Raw genomic sequence first — 20,801 nt, forward strand, 5'->3', positions numbered from 1 at the left:
ACTTTTATTTTATATATTAGTACCTTTTATGTAAACTAGTTAATCTGTATTTAATAAAACATATATATAATTGAAATTAAGAAGCTCGAAAGTGCAGAAAGTCTCTGTTTTACAAAAGATTGAGCTGAACTGAGATCTAAATATTGTAAGTATGGAAATTCAAATGCTTATTATTTAGGACAGATTTGACTTACTTTACCTAACCTGAGAATAATTCAAATAAGGTAAAAGGTGTTTAAAATTACGCACCATAAAACAATAGTGAGTTAAAACTCTTTATTTGAAATGCCTTGTTTTCTTTTATATAGTGATTTACTATGTACTGTACACCCAACAAATGACCAGCACATAATTTGTAAAGAAACAGAATCACAGAGAGTTTGATCATTGATTTGCGGTGAGACATCTAAAGCACCTCTGTCATTTCAGATTTCTGTAAGGAACACAAAAGGAGAAAAATAAACCTGATGTTTCAGATGCAAAAACTGCAGGAGCTCAAAATGAATAAATGACAGAAATTTGCTGCAAATTCAACAATAGATATTACGGCTTATGAGTCAGTGTTTCTCACATTGAATGATGGTCTTGTGTTTAATGGAGGGTCTCTGTCTTTTATGTTCTTGGGACTTTTATTATGACATTTTAGAAGCGTTCATAACAGTGACAAAAAATAAAAGCAAGTGGACTGTGGAAACAACATGTTCAACATCAGATACCAGGACAAGAGCAAATACTGGGTTAAATACAAATAAGTCATTTAGCACAGGAAGCTGATGATATATTTATAATGGAATAACAGCTCTGAATAGGCAACGTCAGTCCTGGAGTTCCACTTTCCTGCAGAGTTTCCCTCCAACCCTGGTAAAAACTCCCCTGCCTGTTTCTAGTAATCCTGAAGACATCGGTCAGCTGGTTCAGGTGTGTTTGATCAAGGTTGGAACTAAACGGCAGGACAGCGGCACGACAGGACAGACATTGCCTAATATAAGCTGTATGTGCATCTACAGTACCTGTGTCTTTGTGTTTCCTGCACATACAGAAGATCATGATAACAGCCACGATCATCAGAGATCCAGCAGCAGAAGAAGATATCAACACTATCAGAGACACTGAGACTAGAGGAGGAGACTGTGATGTACTGTAACGGCTAAAGAGAGACCGTTGATGTGGTGAATGTCTCAGTTTGATCTTCTGTACAACAAAAGACAGATCAGAAAAATAAATAAATCCTAATATGATACACTGATGTAGCTGAACATATCTGACAGAGTTCAGTGATAAATAAAGAATATGAGAATATGAAAAGGACAGTAAAAGTACACTGTAATTCTCTACTCACCATCAACAGTAACATTGAATCTCTGGATCCTCAATCACAATCCTCCTCTCTTCTATCACCCTTCCCGCTGCGCTGAAGACACGTTCGCTGCTGCGATTTTTCTCTTAATATTCTCCATTATTTGCACATGAGGTGAATCGTGGGTTGCGCTGACGGGAAACCTTCTGTGTGTGTGCGTGTGTGCGTGCGTGAAACTGTCATGTCAATCATATGTCAGTGTAATTATACGATTATGAAAGTTATGAGGTTATGAAATGTCTATGTTTGTTTTTCTATCGTCGACGTCAACTTCTCATATTTTTTTTATTAATGTCTAAAAATATAAAAAGAAGGATAACCCAAAAAAGGCCTGAGGCCCTGCCCACATGTGAACTATGACGTGAAAATTGGCCCGAAGCCCGGCCCTAGGGGTGTGAAAAAGTCGGGGCCCGTCGGGCCTAGCTGAAATGCAGGGCTCTAAATCATTTCCTTCCGAATCTTGCAGAGACTGAGATCTGTTGGATGAAATATGCAATTGATTCTGTTATGATTCATGTCTTATATAAGCAGGCTTATATTAATTATTATCTTAACTTTGTGTAAAGGAAAAGTGTTTTACTTTAACCATGTAATACCTTTATGTAAAAGACAACACTGTAATAGGTTTTTAAAAGGAAACCTTTATAAATGGAAAACACTGTTCTAGGTTTTTAAAAGGAAACCTTTATAAATGGAAAACACTGTTCTAGGTTTTTATAAGCAAATCTTTATGTAAAAGAAACACTGTACTAGGTTTTTATAAGCAAACCTTTATGTAAAAGAAAACACTGTAATAGGTTTTTATAAGGAAACCTTTATGTAAAAGAAAACACTGTAATAGGTTTTTATAAGCAAACCTTTATGTAAAAGAAAACACTGTAAAAGGTTTTTATAAGAAACCTTATATGGAAACACTGTAAAAAGTTTTTATAAGAAACCTTATTGTTAAGAAAAACACTGTAAAGAGTTTTTATAAGAAACCCTTGAATCTGGTTCATTAGAAAAGACACTGAGACTTTATAAACATGTGTATTAAGAAATTGTCTTTAAGAAAGACACTGAAACTGTTAAAGGTCTTTATTGTGAATATGGTTTATTAAGAAAAGACACCACAACTGTTGTTTGTAAAAACATGTATTAAGAAAATGGTTTATAAAGAAGAGACACTGCAATTGGTGATGTAAAGTCATTTATTGAGAAAATGGTTTATATAGAAAAATATACCACACTGAATGTTGTAAAGCATTTATTTATTATAGCAGAGTAAAAAGAAATTGAAAATGTATTAGAAAGAGCTGTGCCAAAGAAAGAAGAAAAATGCAAGCATTGCCCGTTTGATGATGAGCATGAGGAGTAGGAGAAAGGCAGAGGATTCAGAGCCAGCAAGCAAAGGAGAACAAAGGAAATAGCTTTATATATGAAGTTTGTAAGGGGGTTTCCAGAACTGGGGACAGTTCAAGACTTTGGATTGGACAGATTGTCTGTGAAGGACTGAATCTGTGCGGAGGGAGTATGGACTATAAAAAGTATTGTCAGGAATGTCAAAAGGGAGACGCGGATTCAACTGGACCACCAGTCCGCCTCTCCGGTGTTAGAAGTCTCTTGCCATGGGCCTCCTGCAGTCAAAGTTTGTAAACTGCTTGTTTTTAATTTGATTTGATTTTATATATTAGTATTTTTTTGTATGTGAACTAATTAACCTAAATTTAATAAAAACTACTTATTTCTGATATAAAAATAACCAGCCTCCCATAGTCTCTGCTTTATGAAAAATGAGCTGAACTAACCATGGAGAAGACTTCTGACTAAGTTGTAAGTATGGAAATTTAAGTACTTGTTGTTTAGAACAGATTCGACTTACTTTACCTAACCTGAGAAAAATCGAAATAAGGTAGAAGGTGTGTTTAATTAAGAACCACGTAGGGGGTTAAATTAAGCACCATAAAACAGTGAGTAGGAGGTGTCCATTAGCTTGGAGCAGGAGCAACTTTTGCTTAATATTCTGATTAATTATTTTGTCATTTTGCCTCCACGTCCCCCTGATTGCCTGCAAGCTTCTTCTCCTGTCTATACGGTAATTTCCAGAGAGTCGCGGGGTTATGACGCAATCGTTAGCCTATTTTTACATAAACTGCTTCAACGGGGCCATTTGTCCATTGTTTATTTCTTAAGAAACACGACAATGTATAAAAGGCTCCATTACCTTGTATCTTACGAAATAAACAATGGACAAATTGAGTCTTTAAACGCCTCAGATGTAAAGTAATTCACTGTCGAAGTGACACCAAAATGAATGGGAGCCCGCTTATGATGATGAGTGCTCGCTTACCCCCCTGGTGCATCGATCTGCACTTCGGATTCTGACCGGAAATAATAGACCATCTGGGTATCTTTGGAACATCCATTTCAACATACTACGATTTGGGACATACTAATTCTATTTTCGAATACTATTTAGGACGGATAGTATGTGAATTGGGACGCACTACTTGTGTCAAACTCAGTTCCTGGAGGGCCACAGCCCTACAGAGTTTTGTTCCAACCCTACTCACACGCTCACACCTGAAGGACTTGATTAGCTGGTCAGGTGTGTTTAATTAGGGTTGAAGTTAAACTCTGCAGGGCTGTGGCCCTCCAGGAACTGAGTTTGACAACCCTGCGATAAAGCATACAAATTTTGGTTTAGATTGATCAAAGTTTGGAACCAATTTTGGGTCGACATTGTTTAGTTTCTGGCGTCATCATTTAACAAAGGAGTCAGTTGTTCAATCATTTCTGTGCATCTCACTCCAAAGATCATCTGAGGCAATTTTTGAAGCAATTAAAATTGAGCAAAATCTGAAGTAGCAAAAAATCTGAATACTGTACTTTTCAAATTAACCACTACCTTAATGGGCGGAGTCTTAATTTAATATGTTGAATGTGAGAAGCATGCAAGCATGTCATTCTTCTTGATCAAAAGTTATAACCATTTCAAAAGTGAATCTTTGAACTGGTGGTACTATAGAGTATAGGTCCTAGAGACTCTAAAACAAAAGCAAAAACATAATTTTTTAGGGATGCCTTGGACTCCCAATCGGGAGGAATAATAATAATAATAATAATAATAATAATAAAGTAAAGTAAACTAAAGATCCATAACCAAACTAATGGATCTGTTCACAAAAAAAAAAAATATATATATATATTTTATATATATATAAGCATGTCACACATAAATAAAGACTAAACTTAACTATAGAGCTTAGACCTATAACATACAAAGTTGAACTATTACTGGACGTCTGTTACTGTATAGGCTAGGCCTACTTATAATGTTCTGAGATGTGCCTAAAGTCATATTTTGTTTAGGTTGTTTACATATTTTTAAGTAAGTTAAAAGATCTCACCATTGAATCAATCATTGGAGATTCTTCTTGCGCTCCAGCAAACAGAGGAACACAATAAAACAGCGACCAACGAGCAGTAAAGCCGAGCTGTTATCCTGAGACCTGCGATCTCACAATGGAATCTGTCTCTGCTTGAAATGCACTGAATTAGGGTTTTAACACGCTTTTAAATATACAACTTTGGAATTTTAGGTGTGTCTCCAACCAGTGGCGTAACTTTGTTTTAAAAACAAAGGGGAGGGGTTGCTACAATGCTAAATCAGATATATGTACAATAACATTACGATGTCCAGCAATCGATTTAAATAGTAGGCTACAAGGGGTTTAAGTAGTCTTTTAATGAGACGTAGCCTTAAATATGTTGTCAGTGCCGAGAATTTTTCATGCAAACATAGATCCGCCTAAATGATTAATGTGTATTTTAATGGTCCAGTGGTAGAACTTTCACTAATCGTGTCAGAGGTTGTGGGTTCTAATCCGCACTCATATATATATTTTTTTTCTCGTAGAGTGTTTTTTCTCTCATCAAAACCGATTATGTTCATCAGTGGTTATGTATCAAGCATGGACACGTTTGTGTGCATTATGTTTTGTGATTTCACCAGACCGAATAGAGAGTCTCCACAACGGATTGAAGCGCGTGTCCGAGTGAAGACAGTGAGGCGTGTGCGCGAGCCACGCGAGAAAGCGTCTCGGTTACTAACGTAACCCCGGTTCCCTGAGATGAGGGAACGAGTATTGCGTAAGCTAGCTTACGCTATGGGAAAACTGTTGCTTTTTCTCAAGAATATTGAAGCCAAATCTTTAAAACGCAGTGCAGCTGCACAGCATACACAGATGAACGGCAAGAGCGGTCATTGGCTGTGCTGTGGCAACTGCACGAACCTATGGCAAGGCGGCTCAGACGCGCGAACCAATGAGAACACTTCGCGCCCTAGCACGTCAGAGCCCCTCAGAATGGGCGCGGCCGAAGGCTATAAAGGGCCCATCCCGAGCCATGTAAATCTAGGTTTAAACGACTGAAGCAATCCTCAGATATATGGAAGCTTATGGGTAGCAATATTCAATTTGAAATGTAATATGCAAAATGACAATGCAATATGTAAAATGGCAATGCATTTCTGTATTTCAATTTTAATTTTCCCATACATTTGTGCAATGTTTGGTGCAAAATGAAATTTTAAAAATATAAAATTTACATTTGCCATTTCATACACTAATTTGAATATGTACATTGAATCCATAATTTAACGCTTTATAAGTTGCAAAATTAAAATTAAAATGTATTACAGAAATGATTAGATATGTTTAACATGTTCAAGCAAAACCTGTGGCAAAATTGTAATTTAAATGTTATTTTTTCTTAATTGCATTTACACTCACAGTTAAGACACTTGCAATTGCATTTCCATTAAGTGTCACGCAATGAATGTAGCAAAATTCAATGTGCAATTTGAAAATGCATTCTGAGCCGATCACGTGCCCGTCCCGCCCTGTCAATCACTGCGTGAAGGCAGGGCAACAGGTAAACATACGCTATTCTCGAGGTCGGACATCCGGGACTTGTGCTCCCATAATGCACTGCGCGGGCATAGCAACCGTGGCGAAGGGTAAAACAAACAAGCGCCCGCCAACTGCAACACACGAAGCGGAAGACAAACGAGCGCCGAACTCTTTTCCTTTGGTTGCAAATCATGCCGAAAAACTTGTGTTGTTGGTTGCACCAACAACAGCGTAAAAATGAGTGACCTCTCCTTTTATTTGATTCCTAGCGAGGCAACTGATACATTTCTGCAGTTAGCCTTTTTTTGGCTTTTGAAAAAACTGTGTCCCTCACTGACACTGTAAAGCTGTGCCACTGACAGACTGAGTTCATTACAGCCACTGTGTAACACAATGCTTTTGAATGAACATAGTTAATGTAATCGATGCTTGATGGGTATTTAAACATGACTGCAAGTGTAGGACTCAGTCCAGAGCTGCCAACTCTCACGCAACTTTTCACACGCTTTCACGCCACACATCCATTTTCTCACGCACAGAAAAATCGCGAAGCATAGAGGACACGGAGACCGACAGACAAGACAGAGCAGGTTACATATGATATATAAAAATCAAAGCTCTCAGATTCTGTCACTTTTATTATTTTATTTAATTCAGACAAGAAATAGCGTTTTGGTGCTTGTAAATGTGACGCGACAGATCCCTAGCGGCACGTGAACCGATCATCTCTACTAGCTAAAAGTAAATAAACAGTAGGTAGGAAACAAAGAAACAGTAACGTTACAACTTACCGAAATGTATATTCCTCATACATAATATCGACCAATCAATCAAACAAAGGGGTCAATAAAACAGCTGGAGAACAATTATGTCACATTACATTTACTTCAGGAAATCCATTTGATGACCATAATATAGGCTAAAGCACGTAGTTGGCTAGAAAAAAGAGCTATGAATGCAATTGCAAGTGTCTTAACTGTGAGTGTAAATGCAATTAAGAAAAAATAACATTTAAATTACAATTTTGACACAGGTTTTGCTTGAACATGTTAAACATATCTAATCATTTCTGTAATACATTTTAATTTTAATTTTGCAACTTATAAAGCGTTAAATTATGAATTCAATGTACATATTAAAACTAGTGTATGAAATGACAAATGTAAATTTTATAATTGAATTTTCATTTTCATTTTGCACCAAACATTGCACAAATGTATGGGAAAATTAAAATTGAAATACAGAAATGCATTGCCATTTTACATATTGCATTGTCATTTTGCATATTACATTTCAAATCGAATATTGCTACCCATAAGCTTCCATACAGATAAAGCACAAAGCACGGCGGGTTACGCAATACTCGTTCCCTCATCTCAGGGAACCGAGGTTACGTTAGTAACCGAGACGTTCCCTTTCGAGAGGTCTCTCGTATTGCGTAAGCTAGCTTACGCTATGAGAACCCCTTTCGAAACGCCGTGCGTGCTTAACTTCGCTCATGTAGTGGCCCGAAGCAAAAGCCTGAGGCTATAAGAGTAAAGTAGGAACTCAAGCCAGTCAGTGACGGGCTTTAATAGGGAAAACAAAGGTGGGCCTAAGGAGGGCCACACTGTATGAAGTAAAACATATATATATATATACAGTGAGGAAAATAAGTATTTGAACACCCTGCTATTTTGCAAGTTCTCCCACTTGGAAATCATGGAGGGGTCTGAAATTGTCATCGTAGGTGCATGTCCACTGTGAGAGACATAATCTAAAAAAAAAAAATCCAGAAATCACAATATATGATTTTTTAACTATTTATTTGTATGATACAGCTGCAAATAAGTATTTGAACACCTGTCTATCAGCTAGAATTCTGACCCTCAAAGACCTGTTAGTCTGCCTTTAAAATGTCCACCTCCACTCCATTTATTATCCTAAATTAGATGCACCTGTTTGAGGTCGTTAGCTGCATAAAGACACCTGTCCACCCCATACAATCAGTAAGAATCCAACTACTAACATGGCCAAGACCAAAGAGCTGTCCAAAGACACTAGAGACAAAATTGTACACCTCCACAAGGCTGGAAAGGGCTACGGGGAAATTGCCAAGCAGCTTGGTGAAAAAAGGTCCACTGTTGGAGCAATCATTAGAAAATGGAAGAAGCTAAACATGACTGTCAATCTCCCTCGGACTGGGGCTCCATGCAAGATCTCACCTCGTGGGGTCTCAATGATCCTAAGAAAGGTGAGAAATCAGCCCAGAACTACACGGGAGGAGCTGGTCAATGACCTGAAAAGAGCTGGGACCACCGTTTCCAAGGTTACTGTTGGTAATACACTAAGACGTCATGGTTTGAAATCATGCATGGCACGGAAGGTTCCCCTGCTTAAACCAGCACATGTCAAGGTCCGTCTTAAGTTTGCCAATGACCATTTGGATGATCCAGAGGAGTCATGGGAGAAAGTCATGTGGTCAGATGAGACCAAAATAGAACTTTTTGGTCATAATTCCACTAAACGTGTTTGGAGGAAGAAGAATGATGAGTACCATCCCAAGAACACCATCCCTACTGTGAAGCATGGGGGTGGTAGCATCATGCTTTGGGGGTGTTTTTCTGCACATGGGACAGGGCGACTGCACTGTATTAAGGAGAGGATGACGGGGGCCATGTATTGCGAGATTTTGGGGAACAACCTCCTTCCCTCAGTTAGAGCATTGAAGATGGGTCGAGGCTGGGTCTTCCAACATGACAATGACCCGAAGCACACAGCCAGGATAACCAAGGAGTGGCTCTGTAAGAAGCATATCAAGGTTCTGGCGTGGCCTAGCCAGTCTCCAGACCTAAACCCAATAGAGAATCTTTGGAGGGAGCTCAAACTCCGTGTTTCTCAGCGACAGCCCAGAAACCTGACTGATCTAGAGAAGATCTGTGTGGAGGAGTGGGCCAAAATCCCTCCTGCAGTGTGTGCAAACCTGGTGAAAAACTACAGGAAACGTTTGACCTCTGTAATTGCAAACAAAGGCTACTGTACCAAATATTAACATTGATTTTCTCAGGTGTTCAAATACTTATTTGCAGCTGTATCATACAAATAAATAGTTAAAAAATCATACATTGTGATTTCTGGATTTTTTTTTTAGATTATGTCTCTCACAGTGGACATGCACCTACGATGACAATTTCAGACCCCTCCATGATTTCTAAGTGGGAGAACTTGCAAAATAGCAGGGTGTTCAAATACTTATTTTCCTCACTGTATATATATATATGAAAACTGTAGTTCGAGTTAAACCTGGACCAAATATATATCGGGCCTGAGTTCAAGGGGTTTTATGCTTACACATTTTTTATTGAAAGAACCCTAGTATGTAAATTGGGAACTTCAAAGTTATAATACCTGATAAATGTGGATGGCAAGCCCAGCCGGCCGCCGCACAAATATCTTCAATGGGTATTCCACTCGTGACGAGGCCATGCCTCTCGTGGAATGAGCTCTGACGCCTAAGGGGCAATGAAGGCCCTTAGACTCATAAGCTAGCGCAATAATCTCTGCTTTGAGACAGCGAGCCCCTTGGTGTGACCGCCAAAGCATACAAAAAGCTGTTCTGACTGTCTGAATGAGGCAGAACGCTCCAAATAAACTCTGAGAGCCCTGACGGGACAGAGTAAATTCGCGTCTCTTTCGTCCTCTGGTGAGGAGAGAGCTGTTAGGGAAATAACCTATGCTCTGACAGGGGTAGAAAGCACTTTAGGAATATACCCATGTCTTGGCCTAAGGACAACTCTGCAGTTGTTAGGTATAAACTCAAGACAGGACGCATTCACTGACAGCGCGTGCAAATGGCCCACTCTCTTAACTGAAGCGAGCGCCAGTAAAAGAGATGTTTTGAGCGAGAGATGCTTCAGGTCATCAGACCGAAGCAGCTCAAACGGGGTGCCCTTCAGTGCTTCCAGGACCGTGGAGAGGTCCCAGATAGGCACAGAGGGGGTCGCGAGGGATTCAGCCTCCTTGCCACTATAAGGAACCGCACGATGAGTTTGTTCCTTCCCAGTGAATGTCCGGCCACAAGAGCGTGATATGCTGTTATGGCCGCCACATATACTTTGAGCGTGGAGGGGGTGCAACCCGCATCCAAGAGCTCTTGCAAAAAAAGAGTACACTTGGTACCTCGCATGAACAAGGGTCCAGGCTTCGTGCTGTGCACCAGCTGGAAAACACTACCCACTTCTGAGCACAGAGGCACCTGTTTTCCAGTTCGCCTGTGTGAGGAGGTCTCTCCTCAGCGGAATCGGCCATGGGGCTGTTTCCAGCAGTTGTGTCAACTCGGAGAACCATAAATGGGTCTTCCAAAGAGGGGCTATTAATAGCACTGCACACTTGCTTTCCCTGATCCTTTTGATGACCTGTGGTAGCATCGTGACCGGGGGAAAAGCATATTGTGGACGGCTCGGCCAGTTGTGGGCGAGCGCGTCCTTGCTCTTTGAGAAATATGTTTGGCAACGAGCATTGTCTTCTGAGGCGAAGTGTTCAACCTCTGCCTCGCCGAAGATGCTCCAGATTAGCTGAACCGTCTGAGGGTGAAGAGACCATTTCACGGGGGGAGTTTTGTTTCTGGATAACATATCTGCACCCTGGTTCAGAATGCTTGGCACGTGCGCTGCTCTCAGCGAGCGCAGCTTGCGCTGAGCCCATATCATGAGACTCTCATATCATGAGGCCATGTTGTGCAGGTTGTTTGACCTGAGACCACCCTGGCAATTTATGTACCCCTGGCAATTTATGTACCACTGCCATGTTGTCCGTTTGGACCAGGACATGGTTGAAAGCCTTGAGTGATATGCGACCGCTCATCTCTAGACAGTTTATATGTAGGCGCTTCTCTGTTGAGAGGCATCTTTGGAGGCATCTGTCGAGATCACTTTTCTCTTTGAAACCACACCCATACTCACACCAGACTGAAACCAGTCGGTTGCTTTCCAGGGAGTCAGGGCTTTTATACAGCCATGACTCGCTCTGATTCGTAAGTTGCCCGATCGCCACGTGTGAGCTGGTACGCGGGGTTTTAGCCAGCGCTGAAGAGGACGCATGTGCAGTAGTCCAAGCTGGAGTACTAATGATGCTGAGGCCATGAGACCTACTGTAACATCCTTTGAAATCTTTTGAGAGGAGCGAGAGCGCCCACTCTGAAATATGCCGCTAGGCGTTGAATGGTGAGCGCGCACACCTGTGTAAGGCGCGCTTTCATTTGTATAGAGTCTATCACCATACCCAAGAAAGAAATATTCTGGCTGGGAGACAGTGTGCTCTTGGAAGTGTTGATCCTGAGCCCCAGGCATTCTAGATGGCTGAGGAGCCAGGATCTGTGAGTTATCAATTGTGCCTCCGATTGAGCTATAATCAGCCAATCGTCGAGGTAGTTCAACACTCACACTCCCCGCTGTCTCGGGGGGTAAGTGCTGCATTTATACACTTCGTAAATGTACAAGGTGCTAGCGATAGGCCGAAGGGAAGTACCATGTACTGGTAAGCCTGCCCCTCGAAAGCGAATCTCAGGAATGGCCTGTGATGGAGTGATATTTGGATGTGAAAATAAGCTTCTTTCAGATCCACTGAGAAAAACGTACTCGGTTACTCACGTAACCTCGGTTCTCTCTAGAGAGAGGAATGAGTACTGTGTAGAATACGCTAGGGGAAAATCCTTTTCCACGAGAATACTGAAGCCAAAAAATTATCCTTTAATTTTGTATTAATGTAAAACGCGTTGCGGCAGCATACAGACATAGGCGAGACAGCTCGCGCGCATATTGGCTGGTCTGCTGGCAACTGCTTGAGCCTATCGAGCGAGACCTAGAGTGACGTCAGGCCCAATGAGGGCGCTTCGCGCCCTCTGCGTCACGTCCCGCCGAAACGGGCGTGGCTTAGGTCTATAAATACCGCTCGCAGGCTTCATATCTCTGGTTTTTCATAGTCGAAGCAACCAGAGCGCGTGCATGCACGGCAGGATACACAGTACTCGTTCCTCTCTCTAGAGAGAACCGAGGTTACGTTAGTAACCGAGTACGTTCTCTTACGAGAGATACTCTCGTACTGCGTAGAATACGCTAGGGGAACCTACTGTAAAACGCTGTGCGTGCTGGGATCTGATACTATAGACTCAAGGGCGACAGCCCGGAGTTCATACAGTACACAATCACCCAGGGGACTCACAGGGAATCCTGGAAGAGGAGGGGTTTAGCCACTATCTTCCTATATGGCAGCATAGAGCAGCACTGCAATTCTCAATAGCTGCATAACTGACAGTGTCAGTTTATGAGATTTGGCCGTACTAGACCGACAGTAGTCTGGCTTGTAGTGCGGGAACCTCTAGGTTGTAAAACCTTATAAATGTAGACGGAGAGGCCCAGCCTGCCGCCATACAAATATCTTGCAAGGCAATCCCACTTGACCAGGCCCACGATGAAGCCATGCTTCTCGTGGAGTGCGCCTTGACACCCAGTGGGCACTGCATGCCCTTGGTTGTGTAAGATAGCGCTATTGCGTCCACTATCCATCTGGATAGGGTCTGTTTCGAAGCGGCTAGTCCCTTAGAACACCCTGCTGAATGAAACAAAGAGCTGCTCCGTCTGTCTGAAAACAGACGAGCGAGACACATAAGCTCTTAATGCCCTGACTGGGCAAAGGGAGCTTTTGTCCATATTTCCTTCAGTGACCGGCAGGGCAGACAGGGAGATGACCTTTGCTCTGAACGGTGTATTGAGGGATTTAGGAACATAACCGTGCTTAGGTTTGAGTATAACTCTAGAGTCATTTGGCCCAAATTCCATGCACGTCGCGCTTACTGAGAGCGCGTGTAAGTCCCCTATGCGCTTCACTGAAGCGAGAGCCAGAAGAAACGCCGTCTTGAAAGACAGGTGTTTAAGATCAATCTTCTGCAAGGGCTCGAATGGATGACCTTTCATGGCTTCCAGTACTGTAGAAAGGTCCCATATAGGGACTGTGGGAGGTCTGGGAGGATTCAGTCTCTTAGCTCCTCTAAGGAAGCGAATGACTAAATCGTTCCTTCCAATAGACTGGCCAAGCGTGGTCGAAGAGAACACTGCTATGGCCGCCACATAGACTTTGAGCGTAGAAGGGGACCTGCCCTTATCCAACAGCTCCTGTAGGAAGGAGAGAACCTCCGTCACACCGCAATGTAGGGGTGACACACCACGAGCTGTGCACCAGCCAGAAAACACAGACCATTTGGAGGCGTAGAGACGTCGCGTAGACGGAGCTCTGGCCTGCGTGATAGTGTTTAACACTCCCTGTGGGAGGTCAGCGGGTACCCGTTGATGGCCCACACATGAAGGGACCACAGCTCTGGGTGAGGATGCCAGATCGAGCCGTTGGCTTGAGAGAGGAGATTCTCCTGTCGGAACCTGGTTCCTGGACAGTCTGTCTGGCCCTATATTTAGGAGCCCTGGCACGTGCGCTGTTCTCAGCGAGATCAGGTTGCTGCAAGCCCATATCAGGAGGCGCCTGGTTAGCCTGTACAGAGTCAGGGACTTGAGGCCGCCCTGGCGATTTATGTAGGACACCACTGAGACGTTGTCTGAACGTACTAGCACGTGGTGTCCCCTTATCAGGGGACAAAAGCGCGTGAGCGCTTTGCTCACTGCCAACATTTCGAGGCAGTTGATATGTAGGAGCTTCTCCTGCTTTGACCATTGGCCAAAAAGCGGTCTGCCCTCGAGCAGCGCTCCCCATCCCGAGGTGGATGCGTCCATGGACACCACCATCACTCTCGAGGAAGTCCCCAGGCCTACACCTGATTGGTACCAGTCTTTTGCCTCCCAAGGTTTCAAAGCTGCAAAGCACGCTTGATTTACCTTGAAGCGAAGCCGACCGGAGGCCCACGCTGTGCGTGGCACTCTCTCTCTGAGCCAGAACTGCAGTGGGCGCATGCGCAGAAGGCCCAACTGGAGAACTGATGATGCTGAGGCCATCAGACCTAGCATCCTTTGAAATATCTTGAGAGGGACTATCGCGCCGCAGCGGAACGAGCCGGCTGCGCGCCGAATGTCCAGTGTGCGCTGAGATGACAGGCGTGCTGTCATTGACAGCGAGTTCAGTTCTATTCCCAGAAAAGATATAATCTGTCTGGGGAATAGCGAGCTCTTTTCCCAATTCACTGCGAGACCGAGATTCTCGAGGTGATCGAGTAAAATGGTCCTGTGCTCCACGAGCTCCGAGTGAGATTGGGCTAGAATCAGCCAGTCGTCCAAATAGTTCAGCACTCGTATGCCCCGCAGAGGGGTGCGAGCGCTGCGTCCATGCACTTCGTAAATGTACGGGGTGCCAGGGACAAGCCGAAAGGCAGGACTGTGTACTGATATGCCTGGCCCTCGAAGGCGAATCTCAAAAATCGCCTGTGACGTGACGCTATCTGTATTTGAAATACGCGACCTTTAGATCTATTGACACAAACCAGTCCCCTCGGCGGACATGCGCAAGGATTTTTCTGGTCGTGATCATCCTGAACTGACGCTTCACAAGCGCTCTGTTCAGTTGCCGCAGATCTAGTATGGGTCTGAGACCCCCGTCTTTCTTGGGCACCAGGAAGTATCTGCTGTAAAGCCCCCCTTCGCTTTGAGCTTGAGATAGGGGTTCTATAGCCCCTTTGCTCAACAGTTTCAGAATCTCGGCTCGAAGTAGGTGTGCTACTTTCGATTCTACCGTGGTCTCGACGCACGCCATGTAGCGGCGAGGGCGCCGGCGAAACTGCAGCGAATAGCCTTCTTTTATGATGTTCAACACCCATCTCGAAACCCCGGGAAGCTTTTCCCACGCATGTGAGCGAGTAGCTAGGGGCTGGATGCGAAGCGCGCTCTGATCGGCTCGCCATACAGCGGCATCGGTGTGCTGTGACATAAGCGTAGCGCTCATGACATCTGAGGCAGGGGGCGCGCTGATAACAGCGGGCAGAATGCCCGCGCTCGACTCCTCTGCAGTGTTTAACCGAGAGGGGGAGGGCTGGGCTAGTTCCATGTCTGTGTGTGGACGTGGGCGCAGGGTAGCGGGCACATATACCACTTTTACAGCATTGCTCGCGTGAGCAGAGCGTATGCATACTGGTCTCGTTTTTACAGAGACCGTGAGACATGTGGGAAGTAGCGTTTGTGGGCACTGGGTAGTGGGCACGTTTGCTACGTTTAATGCGCAACCGATCTGAGTCGATTTTATGTGCGCGAGCCCTGTGTGAAGGGCTGTGCTTGTGTGTAGGAATGGGCACTGAGTAGTGGGCATTTTTTCTACACATGAAACACCATCGGCCGTGGCCGGGACACCAGAAAATACACTCTTTAAGGGATTTATCTGGGTAGTCATAAAAACGTTTTTTTGTTTCTTTCTTTTTTGTGCAGGCAAGCAGGCAATGGAACCGGCTTGTTGGCTGCTAAATACGCTGGACCAGTCACATTTCTTGGAACTGGACGAGCGGCAAGGTTTGGGTGCAGGCGAGGGGGTTGTACAACGCACTCGTTGGCTGCAAAATACACATCTGCAGTCGCCTTCCAGGGAACTGACAGAACGAAGCATTGGCAGCATAATTTATCTGCCGTTAGACCGGGATTCGAACACCGGTCTCCCGTGTGAAAAACCTAGGATTCCGCCACTGAGCCACAGGGGGGAAACACAAAGGCTTTCAGATGCACGAGCATATAAAAGAGCGTCAACATGTTTTCTTCGGCGTTTGCTTGCAGACGTGCGTGTATTAGAAAACAGGCACGTTTGCTGCAGTATAGACATTTCCAGTCGCCTGATCAGGGAACTGAGACATGTGTGAGAAATGAGGTCAGTCCGGTCTCGACGGGACTGTAAACACTTTTCTCCTTTTGCCGGTGAGTGACGCGTGAATGGGGCGCAGGGGCAGGGTAGCTTTCTTGTAACGTAAAGAAAAACTAACCCTGACCATCCGCTTCCAGCCTCCCTTGTGAGCAGCGCAGTTTGCGCGGCTCGAACAGAGGGAGAGAGAAAGCCAGCCCCATGACGGTCCGCTCCAGACATCCCCTGTGAACGGCGCGGTTGCGCGGCTCGAACAGAGGGCGAGCAGGTATCATCCCCCAAGCAGGCAAGGCAAGCGGGCGAACCGGCGAGCTTTGCGGGTTGGAAGGGCGGAGGAGCAGTCTTGGAGAAGGATGCCAGGTGATTCCTCAGAGTCACCATAGGCAGTAACTAGCTCGCAGTGAGGGCAGTCGCCGTCAGCGAGCGCGAGAACTGCATGATCCTCAGGAAAGGGGCGTGAAGCGCCCTCATTGGGCCTGACGTCACTCTAGGTCTCACTCGATAGGCTCAAGCAGTTGCCAGCAGACCAGCCAATATGCGCGCGAGCTGTCTCGCCTATGTCTGTATGCTGCCGCAACGCGTTTTACATTAATACAAAATTAAAGGATAATTTTTTGGCTTCAGTATTCTCGTGGAAAAGGATTTTCCCCTAGCGTATTCTACGCAGTACGAGAGTATCTCTCGTAAGAGAACCAATCTCCCGGGTGAATTTGCGCGAGGATATGCTTGGTTGTCAGCATCCTGAACTGATGCGCCATGAGCGCCTTGTTCAAGCGTCTGAGGTCTAGAATGGGTCTGAGACCGCCATCCTTCTTTGGAAAGAGGAAGTAAAGGCTGTAGAAGCCCGACTCACTTTGAGAAAAGGGGACTGGTTCGACAGCTCCCTTTTCTAACAGTTTGGACACTTCTGTACGAAGAACGTAGGCAACGTCCTTTTTCACTGTTGTCTCGACCACGACTGAAAAACGCTGTGGTCTGCGAGCGAACTGTAGCGAGTGACCTCATTTTATTATGTTCAACCACCACTCTGATGTAAGAATTGATAAATTAGGAGATTCCAGACGGTCTGTTTTGGGGGTGACCAGGCCCTGAGAGAACAAAAGGACCTCTCTGGAGATTAGCATTTGAACTGGCTCTCATGCACCATCGAGACGAAAGTCTCACCCCCGAGTCATCTAATCTGCATCTCCTTCCCTCTCCCCTCACCCCCTCTCTCTCATGCTCAGGTGACTACCTGATTTCACCCAAGAAAATGTACAGTTTAATGTGAATGATTATCACAGAGTATATTCATGTTTGGTATCGTTTAAAATGTCACAGTGCGACTGGTACAATTCTCTCATCTCAGAATAAGTAAAACACAAGGTAATAAGGTTTTTGAAGGTTTATGGATAACTAGCATACAAGGAGGGGTTGATCTCTCAAGCAAATGGTCACACCCCCCCAAGAGGTGCTACAGTGTACCTCAGAATGCAAATTTACTATTGTTAGCACATGTTTACATGTGAAAGAGGTCTGGCTATTTAATGGAGTACAGCAGGCAGATCGGGGCCCTTTTCTGTACTTCAGATCGGTTCGTTAGGCTGGGAGATATAGATCTCTCAGCCTAACGTTTTTCTTAATGTTGGGTTTGCATCTTCTCTCTATTCCAGAGCATTTGATGTTTTGTATCGATTATCTTTGAATTGATTATGAAATTGGCATGATACATTTACCTGACATAATAAATTGTTACATTTGATTATTCTCACTGACTTTGATATTATTTTCATTGAAGAGTTAAACGGAATAGTCAAACACCCACTCACTTTAAGTGAGGCACAGATATTATTAAACCCTTTCATTTATGGAGTCAGATGAATTAACGAGAGAATACATGATTAATGTATTACAAATTTAATCAACCAATACTTCGCATGAGTGAGGACAGAGCACGTGAGACCTTCCCTGTGTTATTGGAAAACCTCCATTGGACCAATTTCACGGGCCTTACACTGATATACCGGGGATAGCCTCCCAGGCTTTGGCCCACATAGCTAGGGGTTGAATAAAAACTGCAGACGGGCCGCTGTGAGACAGGGACCCGGCCGTCCAGCAGCATTGTGTGTTTGCTGCAGTGTGAACAGCGCTCATGTATAGGGGTGCACGCTTTACTGCGGGTGCACCCTTTAATACAGTTCCAGCGTGAGCCAGATGAGAAATTGATCGGGGAACAGTTTTTGTGTGTAGAGGTGCGTTCTGTTCAGTGGGCACACAATCTACATTTATTATCTCTACCACGCTGGTTGGGGGGAGAGTTAATACTTTGTTGGCAGTGTTTATATGTAGGGATGCACACTTCATAGTGGGCACGCGCACTACATTTATTACACTTCCAGCCTGAGCTGGGGGAAAACTTGGGACTGTGGGAACAGTCCTTGTGTGTAGGGGTGCGTACTTTACAGTGGACACGTGACCTACATATGACACAGACAGATTTTTTGACTGTGGGAACAGTGCTTTTGTGCAGGGGTGCGTACATAACAGCAGGCACGCGCGCTACATTTATGTGACTTCCAGCCTGAGCTGGAGAAATATTTGAAACTGTGGTAACAGTGCTTGTGTGTCGGGGTGCGCGCATAGTCGCGGGCACGTGACCTACAAGTGACGCAGACAGAATAGAGCTCCATTTTGAGCTTTATTTGAGTCACTGTAAAACCGGCATCTGTTTGCAGGTGAGCGTGTTTTATAACAAGCCCATAAACTGCAACATTGACATTTCCAGCCACCTAAGAAGAGTACTGGGGAATGTGGAACAGCTTATATTTGCTGGGATTACATGGGAGGCGGGGTCAAAGTTGAGCCCGACCAACCCCGTCGTTGGACGCTGCCAAAGAGAGTGAGTCACGCGGGGGAGGTGCCGGCGTGAGCTCGTTTACTTAGGTGAAAAGATTTAGCGCTCCCGAGATCCAAACTCGGGTCTCTGGCGCAAAATTTTCAGATTACACCACTGAGCCAAAGAAGGGGCTAATAAGTACTCGAACACCGCCATGTGAATGGGAGGGGCGAGGGGCGGGTTTGCATTTTCTGTACGTAAGAAAGCTGGCCGTGAGCAGCATAATTTTTATCTGCCGCCAAAGCCGGGATTCGAACACGGGTCTCTGGCGTGAAAACCTTAGATTTTGGGGGAACCTTAGATTTCTCAGGGGGAAATGACAAAAGCTTTCAGTAAGCGTAAGCAGATAAGACACCGTCATGTGAGTCACGCGGAGGGCAAGGTCGGCGTGGCCTCATATGTTTAAAATGCTCATAAATACTCGAGCCCCGCCATATAAACGGGAGGGCGCGAGGGGCGGGTTCGCTTTCTGTACGTAAGAAAGCTGGCCGCGAGCTCAGACACGAGAGCGGCATAAATTTTATCTGCCGTCCGAGCCAGGATTAGAACATGGGTCTTTGGCGCGAAAGCCTTAGAGTTTGCCACTGAGCCACAGGGGGAAATGACAAAAGCATTCAGTAGCATGAGCAGATAAGAGAGCATCACGTGAGTCATGTGGAGGGCAGGGTCGGCGTGGGCTCATATGTTTTAAAAAATCATACTCGAGCCCCGCCATATAAACGGGAGGGCGCGAGGAGCGTGCATTTATTAAAACAGGCTCATTTGCTGCAATATTGATATTTCCAGCCGCTTACTAAGAGGGGACTGAGAAATGTGTGAGAAATGGAGGTTGGTCTGGCCTCGGCGGGACTAAAACACTCTTTCTTCTTTTTGCCGGTGAGTGACGCACGTGAACGGGGAGCGAGGGCGGGGTAGCTTTCTTTAACGTAAAGAAAGCTAGCCCTGGCTAAAAGTCTAGTTGTCTGTACCCTGACAATATTTTTTTTAGCTTTGGGCAACCCGAGTTCAAGTCCAGGGTCGTCGAACTTTCTTGATACTACACTTTCCTATCATAATAAAAGGCAAAAAATATATTCTTTAAACTGATGCAAGTTAAGCTCCATCCACACACAAAATAGAATCAGCATTTTTTAAGTCATTACATCAACACCTCTCATAATGGGAGTGGGGGAACGGATTCCGACAGATGTTTTTTTGCCGTCGGATTCCGTTCCCCCTATGTTTCTTACACAATAAGGTTCTAATATTTATTAAATTGTAGCATTTTGCTAGCCTCAATAGCCTAGTGGTCAGTCCCCTGCCAATATTTTTTTTTACCTTTGGGGCGACCCGAGTTCAAGTCCCGGGTCATCGAACTTTCTTGATACTATACTTTCCTATCATAATAAAAGGCAAAAAATATATTCTTTAAACTGTTGCAAGTTAAGCTCCATCCACACACAAAATAGAATCAGCATTTTTTAAGCCATTACATCAACACCTCTCATAATGAGAGTGGGGGAATGGATTCTGACAACTGTTTTTCTTTTTGCCGTCGGATTCTGTTCCCATATTTCTGACACACTGAGGTTCTTATATTTATCAAACTGATGCTGTTTAAGCTCCATACACTCACAAAAATAGAATCAGCATTTTTTAAGCCATTACATCAACACCTCTCATAATGGGAGTGGGGGAACGGATTTCGACAGCTGAACTATTTGCCGTCGGATTCCGTTCCCCCTATGTTTCTTACACAATAAGGTTCTAATATTTATTAAATTGTAGCATTTTGCTAGCCTCAATAGCCTAGTGGTCAGTCCTCTGCCAATATTTTTTTTTAGCTTTGGGGCGACCCGAGTTCAAGTCCCGGGTCATCGAACTT

Source organism: Rutilus rutilus (genome assembly GCF_951802725.1).
Source record: "Rutilus rutilus genome assembly, chromosome: 8".
Lineage (NCBI taxonomy): Eukaryota > Metazoa > Chordata > Actinopteri > Cypriniformes > Leuciscidae > Rutilus > Rutilus rutilus.